Source organism: Tachypleus tridentatus, chromosome 8 (assembly GCF_004210375.1).
Source record: "Tachypleus tridentatus isolate NWPU-2018 chromosome 8, ASM421037v1, whole genome shotgun sequence".
NCBI lineage: Eukaryota > Metazoa > Arthropoda > Merostomata > Xiphosura > Limulidae > Tachypleus > Tachypleus tridentatus.
Window position 1 is genome coordinate 138,318,614 of NC_134832.1, and position 14,700 is coordinate 138,333,313.

Below are 14,700 nucleotides of genomic sequence, written 5' to 3' on the forward strand. Positions count from 1 at the left end.
TTTATAAATTATATTTTAGTGTAATAGTGGAGAGATATATTTTATAAATTATCATTTTAGTGTAATAGTGGAAGATATATTTTATAAATTATCATTTTAGTGTAATAGTGGAGTAATATATTTTTTATAAATTATCGTTTTTTAGTGTGATATATTAGGTGTGACATATTTTATAAATTATCATTTTAGTGTAACGATGAGTGGAGTATTATATTTTATAAATTATCATTTTAGTGTGATAGTCGAGTTGGGGAGATTTCGGCATCTCATATATTTACGTGTGAAAGCTAAACGGCCGAATCAAGGTATCCCATCAGAGATTCCAGGAGAATTGTGTGACCCTAATTTTGACCTGCTGACCAAGAAGGATGGCGATTAGTGAAGTACCTACCGCTATAAATGCATTGGTGCACGCCTATTATTTACTATACAGTTAACATTGATTTAAATGCTGTATACAGTTATATTTATTATATATATATACAAATCTTACTTTACTTCCGTGAGAATATAGTTATAATACGATTTAAATAATTTATTTTCCTGTTTTACCTATAGAGGTCTTAAGCGACTTTGTTTGTTTGTTTTGAATTTCGCAAAAGCTATTCCGGGCTATCTGCGCTAGCCGTCCCTAATTTAGCAGTGTAAGACTAGAAGGAAGGCAGTAGTCATCACCGCACCCACCATAACTCTTGGGCTACTCTTTTACCAACGAATAATGGGATTGACCGTCACATTATAACGCTCCCACGGCTGAAAGGGGGCATGTTTGATGCGACCGGGATTCAGATCCGCGACCCTAGGAATACGAGTCGCACGCTATAACCCACCTGGCCAGTCTTTAAGTGACGTATATATTCTTGGTGTACTTAACGGTTCTTACCGGTTGCACCCAATAGAAACGGACATATTTATCTGATATTTGTGTGTGTGTGTGTGTGGAAAAAAGTAAAACTATCAAAAAGATAGTTTAGAAACTAAAGAGATAATCACTGATATGTTGTGTGTTTTCTTCAACCTTTTGTCATAGGGTCTAAGTTATGTAACGTTACAATAGTATTTTTATGAAAGAATGTTGAGTTAAATGTTGGTTTGATTTGGTTTGTTTTGAACCGCTCCGGCTCACACCAAACATGCTCGCTTTTCAGCCGTGGGGGCGTTATTATGTGACGATCTATCCCACTTTCGTTGGTAAAACAGTATCCCAAGAGATGGCGGTGGGTGGTGATGACTAGCTGTCTTCCCTCTAGTCTTACACTGCTAAATTAGGGACGGCTAGCGCAGATAACCCTCGAGTAGCTTTGTGCAAATTCAAAACAAACAAACAAACTCTCCTCTCCTTTTTTGTCCCTTCTTGCTTACTTAGGAAATCAAAATGATGTTGTTACTAACATGATCATTCGAAAATGTTTGTAAATTGAAGAACTTCGACAAAATAATAACGTAATTAAAATATTCTTCCAACCAAACGGTTGTTCACAAAATACTTGACTATTGGTTTTTGTTTGATTTATTTCTCATAATTTCTTACCAGACACTCTGTGCAACGGTGTTAAGAATAAAGACACAAAATGACGTTTTTTTTTTTTTGTTGTTGTTGTTTTTTTTTAGGGGGGCAGTGAAAGATAAAATAATTTATAAGAAATTTCGGCCCACTAGTTTCAGTAACACAGTTCCCATCATGTTATAGAACTAGTCAGCTGGTGTTTCTCATTACGATTTTAACTTTCTCTGTGCCAAGAAAAAAAACAAGAACAAACGTCATTTTGTTACTTTCAACAATAATTCATTTCCATTGTTTGTTCCAGAATACGGTTTCTTCAGAACTCAGAAGATATTTGATATCACTTTGTTAAGGTCCTCTAGTGGGCACAGCGGCATGTCTCTGTACTCACGCCGCTAAAAACCTGGTTTCGATACCCGTGGTGGGCAGAAACAGATAACCCATTATGTAGCTTTGTGCTTAATTCCAAACAAACAAACGTTGCTAAATATGACAGGGAATTTCCACACCTGAACTATTACTATTGTTTTCCCACATTAACAACTATTGTTATATGCTCACCACAACTATCATTATGTTCCCACCTGAACTACTTTCCATGTTATTTACCTAAACATCTATTGTTGTTTGTTTATCTGAACCATTTTTGTCTGTCCATCTGAACTATTATTATTGTTGTGTATGTGACAACACATTGTTTTAGTGCTTAAATGCTGTTCTTATTGTACTCTGGGACAAATATTACTTGTATAAACAGCACGTTATTCCGCGCGGAGGATTACTTTGTGAACATTATATAGAGCGGTATTCGACACAAGGACTAATGCTGTTTAATAACGACAATCAAGATTATGGTACAGAGTAAACACGAACTTAGAGACGAATGCATATTTCTGCTTAACATAGTAGCTAATACGATGTTACAGCCCTAAAAATAAATAAAAAATATCTTAAAATCAATAGAAAGGAAATTTAAATGTACATAATTAGAACATAACAAAATCATTTAAAACACAGTTCCGACTTTATGGCTAATCAGATAAATCAGGATTTTTTTTACATTATGTGTTATCACAATGTAACACAATTTTACAGAACTATTGCTGTTTAGTTTTTCTGTTGCTTTTGCTCGCAATGGTGAAAATATTTCTTTCTTTCAAAACTTCTCCTTTTCTAATACAAAATGTGATACAGGAACCCTCACCTTAGATATAGTAATATATATGACGAAGCATGTGCTGATAACTGAGTTTTTCCCATCAATTTATGTTAATTTATCCTCGAAGTGAAATATAGTTTTTATTTTAAAACAAACAAGTAAAATACCCTGAACCATAATCTAGCTTTCCACTGGCTTTATAAAGTGAGAAAATTATTCCAAACGAAAAGTTTAGTCGAAACATGAAAATATTTGTCTTTGGAGGAAGAAAACTATACATTCACTGTCCTAAGTTGAAATTCTACCTGTCCCTAGATGTTTTCTCAAGAGTTTTCACGTGTCGTCCATGTTGTCTTTGTTAGTTTGATCTAAACCTATAACCACTTATTTATGTAAATCTGTGAATCATGATCGTTCCTACTAAGTTTCAAGCTTTTATTTTATTTCTGTTACTTAAAACGTGTTTTAGTTCAAATGACCTTAGATAAAGATCAATCCATTTGAACAAAACCAAAAGAAAGAAAAGTTTTCAACATATATATAACGTCCCACTAGGTGTGTCATTATATCAAAATATTTTAACTTATTATTTATTTAAACTGTATATTGAGTTTATTATTTAGGATACTGAGTTCTAGGTATCCTTATAATGGATAAATTGTAACTTTATTATAAGTAATACTTTGGGTTGATTAAACTTGCTAACTGCTAACTACGCTGCCGTCTGTTAGTCCGTATGTATAATTTAATCCAAATAAATGCGTATAAACTGTGTGCAGACTAATTGATATATTATTATAACTTGTCGGGTACTCTTCTACATTTAACATATTCAACAGCAATAACATTTTTAGTTGCATTTATAAAGAAGTAACAAAATGAATTTGTTATTATTATTGACTGTCTTAACAACAACACAAAACATTGTTTGTTTGTTTTAAATTTCTCCCAAAGCTACACGAGAGGCTATCTGTAGCTAGCCGTCCCTAATTTAGCAGTGTAAGACTAGAGAAAAGGCAGCTAGTTATCACCACCCACTGCCAAATCTTGTGCTACTATTTTACCAACGAATAGTGGGATTGACTGTAATATTATAACGCTCCCACGGTTGAAGGAGTGAACACGTTTGGTGCGACGGGGATTCGAACCCGCGACCCTCAGATAACGACTTGAAAGTCTTAACTACCTTGTCATGCCGAGCCAACAAAAAAACAGTGGTAGTGCAGTTAATAACCGTTGCGATTATAATTATAATTTGAACGTTACATATACATCAAATATAAATCTTTAATTAATAAATACATGTTTTGTTTGTTTTAGAAGTTCGCACCATACTCGAGGGCTATCTGTGCTATGCGTCCCTAATTTAGCGGTGTAAGACTAGAGGCATCTAGTCATCACCACCACCGCCAACTCTTGGGCTACTCTTTTACCAACGAATAGTGGGATTGGCTGTCACATTATAACGCCCCCACGGTTGAAAGAGCGAGCATGTTTGGCGCGACAGGGATGCGAACCCGCGACTCTCAGATTACGAGTCGTACGCCTTAACACACTTAGCCATGCCGGGCAATGCGGTACCTAGACAGATTAATCACTGGAAGCAGGTTGCCTGGTTACATGATTACGAACATCACTTATTTTGATAAAATAACTTTAGAAATTACTTAGTAACATTCTAATGCTAAACTTACACACACACACAGTTGCCAACCCTAATATATAAACAACACCAATTTTTATAATATTTGAAGCAAAATACTTTAGTGTTATAATGTTCTTCCTTGATTTAAAGTTTATTCATCTACTTACATTCTCATTAAATTGGCCTCAACCGGCTAACTCTTTCCCAACCTCCCATCTGGACTGTATAACTCAGGTAAAATATATACATTAATTTTTGAAAATTTATTTGTGTTTTTCTTCAATAATTTTTCTTCAAAAAATGAAATTACAGTGGAGGTTCTGATATTTCAAATTTTATGTCTGCGTTAGTTTTATCAATCTTTATTTAAGGTGAAATAGATAGTACATGTATGGGAATTTAACCCTAATCGTAGACTTTTATCCGATTCTTAAAATTAAAATATTCCCAGTATAACAGTCAACGAAACGAGTAAAGTATGGTTTCTAATTGCATATTCGTATTTTGCTTTCCATAAGGTACGGAAAGTTAATAAATTATCTTAATGTTTTTCATTCTATGTTCTTCTTTCATTCTTTTTTAAATGCTCACTGAAATTATTATTCTCTATTTTAGTTTTGTAATTACTTCCTCAGGCCAAACAACAATGAATGATAAGTGTCGTAGTTTGTACTCGCGACAAGTAACAATAAACACAATGTAAATACCTAACTTACATGGTTTTCAGTAAAAGACAGATTGAGTTTTATAAGTAGGCTACGAATAGAAGTTAAATATGTAATATAATGAAACAAATACTATTTTTTTACATTGGTTTAAATACTTTAGACAATTTTACTGTGCTCTTTCTATTAACAAAGTGGCCTAAGTTACCGTAATTAGACAACTAACGTGCGCGAAATCGTGACTGTCGGGTACCTGTTTCGCGGTTCTTACACAAAATAATAGTGCTTTGCAACGATATATAGCACTTTCTATTTTATTACAAATGTAAAAAAAAACATCAAATAGAAATATTAGTATGTAGGAATAGGGGTTCCTGAAAGTAAGAATGGGCCAGATAACATTACAACACTACATTAAAGTGGGTGTGACATTGTTCCGCCCACTCATAATTCGTATTTTTTTTTTTTGTAAGTCGGTAGTTGTTCAAACTAAATGGGCCCAGCATGTAAAGCGTGTTAAGGCGTGCGACTCATAATCTGAGGGTCACGGGTTCGCATCCCGGTCGCGCCAAACATGCTCGTCCTTTCAGCCGTGGGGGCGTTATAAAGTGACGGTCAATCCCACTATTCGTTGGTAAAAGAGTAGCGGTGGGTGGTGATGACTAGCTGCCTTCCCTCTAGTCTTACACTACTAAATTAGGGACGGCTAGCACAGATAGCCCTCGAGTAGCTTTGCGCGAAATTCAAAAACAAACAATCAAACTAAATGAAAGGTGCGTGCAGATAAACGTCTCTGTTGCAAACTTTGTTTCAGCAACTAAGTACATGTACATGAATGTAATCACATTATATGACCCTAACGAAATGCAAAACATTATAAGAGGGTGTTTGATCTCGGAGATCAAACACAAAGCTCCAATATTAATAATTTTGCTTATGCGAGATATTATAGCTATCTGACTTATAAGTAGAGGGCCAAAAAATAATATCAAAATAGCGAACTTTTGAAAAAGTTAAAGTTTTGGGGTATTTATAAAGAATTACTGAAAAACGTAATTGAACTCTATATTTGTATCAAAATTCAAATTAAAACACGAAGTATAAAATAATGACTACACATATTATGAGGTTGCAATATGTCAAAACAACTAAATGTTGTAATGTTATCCCGTCTATCCCTACCTAATTTCCTTCCATTTTAGTGCACCCATTCCTTCCTAATTTTCATTTAATTTTTTTACAGTTATTTCATAGTTTCTTTTTTGTTTATCTTAAGTCTCCAGGTGACTGGGCTCTAGGCCTATCTCTCAACATTTTCTGACTTTTGTTGATATATTTGCCATGAAGTTTCTTCCAGCTAGCAAGGTGGCAGCATTTTCTTTGGGTAAATTAAGAGCTAAGATTTGTTTTGAATATTCAGTATCACTATATCTAGCCTCATCCGTGTTCTTGCAGTAACGTTCTTTTCCCGAAATAAGAAGAAAACAATTCACGGTTGTCAACATAACGAACGTTAGCTTGTCAGTCAGGTTGACATATTTGTGAAATGCTTATTTCTACTCTATCAACCTTCTAAAATGCTTTTGGCTTGATACTCTGCAATTGGTTTGTTTACTACTCAACAATATATATATGAAACGCTTATAAAGTTTTGTTTACATGTTGTTTGCAGTGTGTTGGAGATTTTAATTTGTATTGCACATGTTAAACATCTGGTTCATTCCCACTATAGGTTCTACCGTTCTTCTTGTAAATGAAAAGTTCACCAAATAAAACTAATATGTATTTTTAAAAGGTGAAATAAATATAATATATTACATTCTGAAATTTCTATTATAGATTTTGACATATGTGAGATATTAGTGCTTATATACCAAAATAAAATTCTGGCCAAATGTACAGAGGTCGTGAAAGGCTAGTTTTGATGAAATTACATTTACAGATTACAGTTGCATTGTCATTTTATTTTGTGTGAATAAGTTACTATTAATTTCTAAATGCTCAGTGAGATTCAGCCAAGTGAACCTTGTAAAATCGTGGTTCACGTTCAGAACACTGAATTTTTTTACAACGAAAACGCGTTCATTTGCGTTTGTTTGTGTGTAAAATTGAATTCCTAAATGCTTTTATTCCGAATTAAATATTTTCAGGGTTTTGTTTTGTTCAATCTTGAATTTATGATAATTATGCTAGTATAGTAATCCCGTAAAGAATTATTCATAAACTTTGATTTAAAAAATGTGATTTTTTATAAAACATAGTTGTATCATTCAAAATTACTTTTAATCACAGAATTGTCCCAGGGTGAAACTGTGGTAAGTCTAAGGATTTACATTATAAATCCAGGGTTCGATTCCTGAGGTGAACATAGTACATAACCCAGTGTGGCTCTGCTCAAAAGTAACCATTCATATAACTTTAACTTGATGTCTTTATTAATTATTGTAATTTTTTGTTATGCCATTTCTGTATAAGTAGAATTGTTGACATATTCTACGTCTGGTTTTAGTATAGCTCGAATTATACATGGTTTTATTTCAAGTCAACTTCCTTCCTGGCGGCCTAGCATGGCCAGGTGGTTAAGGCACTCGACTCGTAATTTGTGGGTTGCGGGCTCGAATCCCGGTCGCACCAAACATGCTCATCCTTTCAGCCGTGGAAGTGTCATAACGTGACGGTCAATCCTACTATTCGTTAGTAAAGAGCAGCCCAAGAGTTGGCGGTGGGTGGTGATGACTAGCTGCCTTCCATCTAGTCTTACACTGCTAAATTAGGGATGGCAAGCGCATGTAGCTCTCGTGTAGCTTTGCACGAAATTCAAACCAAACAGTTATTTTTCTGTCAATGTTGTTAGAGGTGCATGCTGCTCATCCATTAAGACATTTAGAAAAAAAAATTTTGAAGGCCTTATTATGCCACCTGATGAGCATAAATCTTCATTTATATGCAGCTTCCATAAAATTTTTCATACCCTTTATTATTAGCTCGCAGTGGTACAGTGGTATGTCTATGGAATTAAATGCTAGAAATCGGAGTTTGATACACGTGGTTGGCAGAGGACAAATAACGCGTCGTGTAGCTTTGTGCTACAAAACAAACAAATGCTTTATTGTTGATTTACTTGAACAACTAGACAACCTGACAGATTTACCTTGAGCAAGTAGTGGTAGCTGACCAGGTACGTCATGAGTTATTTATTAGATCAGCTATAGTCAGATTAAAATAATTGTGCGTATACATATGAAAAGTAAAAGTACCATGTATTAAAGTAATTCTATTGGTCCACTAATTAATGTATATGTCTTTCAGAAATAACATGTTTACTGTAACAAGTGTTTGATCATTAGTTTGTTCGTAACTAAGCACAAAGCTACACAATTGGCTCTCTGTACTCTGCCCACCACGGGTATCGAAATCCGGATTCTAGCGTACTAAGACCGCATACATATCGCTGTAATACTGAGGGGGGCGTGATTATTGGTATAATACAGCAAATGGTTAATAGCTATGCCATCACAAGTATAGTAGTTAACATTTTTTTAAATAATTTTTACAAATATACTTTGTTGAAATCGTTCTATATAATAAGTGACAACAGTTAACTCCAGTTACGGTATTTAAAACTGTTTGTTCATTTCCACCCATATAATTTCACAATTAGAATCTGATATCTGAGTATCTTGAATAATTTAAAATTTTAAGAACAAACAACTCCATCACTATTAATTAATGAATCTTTCCTTAGAAATTCGTAATTAGATATACGTATACTAAATTATGATATCATTAATTAGGCGTAAGGATACTATAATTAATAATACAATTCAGTTTGATTTTAGTAAGTTACAAAAGTTTATACAAATATTCTGTAATTATATTAAGAATTTTGGTAATACCTTTGTATTAAAACGTGTAATAAGTAAACAAACTTTCAGTTTCTTGTGAAATACATCAGCCAAGTTCTCAACTTTATAATATTAGCATAAAGCCTGAAAAGATACAGTGGTCAGGGTAATAATACGTTTGCCCTTTGATGCAGTTAGCAAACAAGACAGATAAGTTAAAGCAGTGATATATCTTAGAGTATTTTCAATGCCAAATAATTAATCATTATCACCAACCTGAAATGGCAGAGTATTATGAATACGATGTACACAGACATTGATCATCTGAAGAAGTAAAGCTTTTCGACTCGTGTATATAAAATAAAATACAATTTATATGACATCACTGATGACGTCAAGTAAATGCAATTTTAGTTCATCTTACTTTTTCTGTTTTTAAATTACGAACATGAATAATTAATCATTGTTAACTAGTTAATATTAAAGTAAATTACTTATAACACAACTGACAAAATTTGGTTAAATCTCAATAAGCTATTCCTTTCACTCTTTAAAAAAAGAGTTAAAAAACTCACTAAACCTGTCTCAAAGGTATCTTATACCTAGATACATAGTGCCAAACAACATCGACTAAACAGTTTATTCTTTGTCAGTATAAGGCTTTCATTGACATTCATTTTCAGGGGAGATGATTATCCAAGAACAGTCCCGAGTTATCGTAGTTAATTGTAAAAAACAAAACCACCCTCTCGCTGCATAACTTTAACAAAATCATAAAGAAATGACGCATATGTGTCACAAGTGCAAACATTACACCCAATAAATAGTTAAGAGCGGTGTAATGAATGTTTTTAGCAAAGAGTTGTTTTTAATTTTGTACATTTGCTATTTTATGGGTAACGTTTAGGAATTTTGCTGTTTAAATATCAAATTTAAAACCTTTACTATTGAGTAGATAAAGTGATTGTGAAGTAGGTTCATGTTAGCTAAGTGTTTGTCAACTTCCCTTTTGGAATTAAATATATTTTTACACAAGTGCTTTTGTGTATATACAATTTACTAATAACATAATTGTACTCTTCTTCATCACGGTGAGAATAGCATTCGTTGTAATATTTTACTTATGATAACCAAGAAGTTTGAAATACTCGTGTAAGATGTTCTATTGTTAGACGGTTCGCTTAAATCATTTGGTGAAAGTAATGTAAAACACATATCAGGTGACAATCGATAACAAACCAGTTTTTTTTTTGTTTTATTTAACATTTACCACAGTCTTCATTCAAGTTGACACAAATTGTAGGTTTACTTTTGCAAATAAAATTTTCAGCACAGATCACAACTAAATGTAAACCTAACTTCAAGTACAAATTTTCAATATAAATTGCAAGCAAACATGCTCGCCCTTTCAGTCGTGGGGCGTTATAATGTGACGGTCAATCCCACTATTCGTTGGTAAAATAGTAGCCCAAGAGTTGGCGGTGGGTGGTGATGACTAGCTGCTTTCCTCTAGTCTTATACTGCTAAATTAGGGACGGCTAGCGCAGATAACCCTCGAGTAGCTTTGCGCGAAATTCAAAAACAAACAAACAATAAACTGCAAGTCATAGATTTAACTTAATTAGCTTTGATAGATGAATGAACGTGTATATAATCGAGTAATGAATAGCATAACATCCTTCCTAACAGATCAATTAACTTAATGAACTAAATATACACAATATACCCATTAATTAACATTTATACAAATCACTGCTAACGTTTCTAAATTCTTCAGCACTCAAATGAGCACTTAATTAATTAACTAAATACTTACTCATACTTATAGGTAACGTACCTATGATTAGGTATTTATTTAAAATGTTAAATGTAACACCATTTTGGAATTTCTAAGTAATATAGGATTACTTTTACGAACTTACTCTATCTTAATTACATGTGGTATCTGGCGTGTATCTAATTTAGAATTATAAAAAGATAAATTAAAACACTATTTATAGTTAGAAATGTAAAGTGCTTTGAAACAATCCTAATGCAAAAGTATAATGTTAAACTATCCTGTTCATTCATCAAGTGATTTTTTTTATTTTTTTTTTTTCTATGTTTCATCGAATACAGATTGGATGATTTCTTGTCCTTTGTTACCACTTGTTGTCCTGAATACAGATAGGATGATTTCTTGTCCCTTGTTATCACTTGCTGTCCTGAATACAGATTGGTTGGTTTCTTGTCCCTTGTTATCACTTGCTGTCCTGAATACAGATTGGTTGGTTTCTTGTCCCTTGTCATCACTTGCTGTCCTGAATACAGATTGGTTGGTTTCTTGTCCCTTGTCATCACTTGCTGTCCTGAATACAGATTGATTGGTTTCTTGTCCCTTGTTATCACTTGCTGTCCTGAATACAGGTTGGTTGGTTTCTTGTCCCTTGTCATCACTTGCTGTCCTGAATACAGATTTATTGGTTTCTTGTCCCTTGTTATCACTTGCTGTCCTGTCATTTGTAAAGTTCTGAAGTGAATCCATTGGTGTCTCTATCCTTGTTGAAGATTCTGGAAGGGGTATCGACGGGAACACTGAATTCCTAAGAAGACTGATTCTTCATTACAGTTACATTGAGAAATGGTAACATAGTACTAATATTTTTTAATTCTCATTCACTATGCAAGTGAATACTTCAGCAAATGACTGACTACTTACTTCTGTGTTACATAATTTCTATAGAAAAATTGGGTTATTTAATGTCTATAACGTAATAGAAGCAACACATGCTCTAGAAAGTCAATGAGATTACCTTGCTCTATTTGTTTTGTTAATCTTTCTCTATAGTAAGCAATCTTTATTTTGTCCTAAAGGATATTAAAGTAACACGTAATATTTGGGTTGGAAACATTATTGCTATAATATTCTTTACAGCCCGAGCTAATGTTGTCTAAATGGAACAGCTGTTCATTGCTGTGAGAGAACAAAGGTCACGAGATGATGCCGTTGATTGAACAAAGAAATTTATTTACCTGTTGAATTCAGAAATATTTCTTTAACCAGTTTTACATAGATCATTAAGTAAAGGTCTTACTTGAAAATCGTTGTATTTTAGTTTTACAAAACTCGGTATCAGGAGAGTTAATGCTGTGTGACTGAATACAGCCTAGTCGAAGCAATTGTGTTTTTACGTGACCAAGTGCGAACAATCAATTTTATTTTTCATTTGTCAAATAATAAGTTTCATTTTGCCAGCTTTAACCGTTGCCATTATTTTTTTACATATTTAAAATACACAGTTACATTATTAAATAGAGAAGTATTCCCCATCTGTTTGTCAAAATTTGTATTTATCTGAAAACACCTCAAGTAGGTAGGGAAAAGAAATTTTGGCACCATATAATCAGGATTTATTGTGGAGTTTCTGAAAATATGAGATGTATTATTAGCTTATACTTGATCTATCGAGTTTAAAGGAATACTTTTTCCAAAAAGAATGGTATTCTCTAGATGTAGAAGTACTCATATCTGAGAAAATAGTTTACTAAGAGAGTGAGAAAGTTATACAAGAAAGATGTTGAGTCCAGAAGATATCCCCTAGACATAGGACTTTAATCAGTGCTGTGAAAGTCCATGATATAATTTTAGCTAGTCAGAGATCTCTCTCCAGAAGATGATTAAACAGCCGCCCATGGGTAAAGACCATAACCATAAGGGTGAAAGGTTCTTTGATGATAGAAAATTTCCCCATGACACTAATGGCAGCTTGCAATACTTGAGTCATGCAAGGTTGTGAAATGAGACACTTGAAGTAGTTCATAGCCCTGTTAACCCTAGACCAGGGACCATTTAACCATTGAGGTGTCGGGATCCTTGTGAATGGCCTCCACACAAAATGAATTGATGGAATCTTCCGTTTGGCTTCGTCTAGAAATTGTTGCCCACAAAATGTTATTAGTCACTTCTTGTCTCATATCTGAAATCGGCATCTTGGAAACAGACATACTTTGGAGTTTGTCCACCAGTTTTAAGTGTGCAATGGATGAGCTGATATTTTGTAAGAAATACATCTGAAGCCACATGGACAGAGCCCAGGTACAGTGGATTGCAAAAGTGTATATACCAAATAGAATTATAGTACCTCCATATGCATAAGTGGTGTTCTGTGATTTTATCCAAACAAAGTCTAACTTATCAATACCATGTAAAATTGTCATAGAAGCCACACATGAAATAAATTGTATCCTATACAAACAGGCAGTTGACATTGGTATGGGCAGTATTTTGTCCATCAAGGAATGAAATCTCAGTAATGCTTTGAAATTGCCGATTATTACCTACTCAGCCAAATACTGAAATGGTCACAGGCACAGCGTGTGAAGTTAAGGTAAGTGATAGTAGTGGTAATACTCGGGTTGCAACCATTACTTTTCATGTGAAATCAAATATGGTTCTACCAACACGTACAAGAGACTTGACTTACGAATGCACTGAGAGTATAAACTAAATACAGCAAAAGAAACTCTGTACATTGTTGGGTGAGTGAAGTGAAGTAAATGATACTAGTGATAATACTATAGTTGCATCCATTTCTCTGTCTGAAAGCAAATATGGTACTACCAACATACCCGAGACATTTGATTGATGATTTCACTGATAGTATGAACAAAATACAGTAAAAACAACTCTGTGTGTGTGTGTTTTCTTATCAAACACCTTATTTTAGCGTTGTAACTCCGAAGACTTACCGATGTTCCAGCAGGGGACAAAATAACTCCGACAATTTAGTTTAATATTTAGGTATATTGTGGAACCAGATCGTTATATGGGTTGAACAATGGTGTCTGATAAAGCAGCCATTTCACTGGCTTCCGTAGCCGTAGGGGTGTTATAAAGTTACGGTCAATCTCACTGTTCGCTGGTAAAAGAGTAGCTCAAGAGCAGGGGGTGGGTGGTGATGACTAGCTACCTTTCCTCTAGTCTGACATTGCTAAATTAGGGACGACTAGCTCAGATAGCCCTCGTGTAGCTTTGCGCGAAATTCAAAATAAACCAAACCTTAGTGCACAGGAGAAGTCACGAGCACTAATATACATCAGAAAATACAGGATGGTGTGATAAAGGCTTTGGAAAGTGTTAAGGTATCACTAGTAGTTATAGTTAGAAAAATGGACGGTATGCCAAGGTTCTATGTAGTGACTGAAGTCGACGCATTTCCTTTACCACAAACAGGTGACTTTCTGAACGTGTCAGAATACCTTCATTGGTGTAGCACATGAATTTTGAAAGTCAATATTAATAACGAAAACTTACAGAAAAATATTGTGTGTTTAATATCACAAGCCTGTGAATTAAAACTCCATAAAAGTTGTTTTGGTCTTAACAACGGATTTTCCATAATCCAGCTACGCATATTTTGAAAATAATATTCATTTTTTCTCTGTCACGTAAGGATTTGTTACAAATCGGGAAGACAAACTGTCACTTAGATCAAATTTACCACAAATCTAACAGATATGTTTCAGTCATTTACACAACTTCTGGTTACCACAGCGACGAATAAGTAACATTGGAAGGGGAAAAAAAAAGGCAAACAAATACTATTCAAAATTAACATTAACCGTTTATACACTAGTTGTGTGTTTTGTCTGGGCTCTAAACGATCGATTAGGATTATGTCGCGATTGGTCTAAAGAAATCTATAGCTAGTGGTTGCCAACATTTTAAACATGACAAAATGTGACCCGATTTCAGTGAAAATAATTTACTTATATAAAAGTGCATGTGACGTCTTGTGTAAAATCTGTACATAATGGAAAAAATGATATCATTCAGTGTACAAAATTACTGTGGAATGTGTACAAATTTCAAAACAACGACGCAGACCCGTACAATATAATGA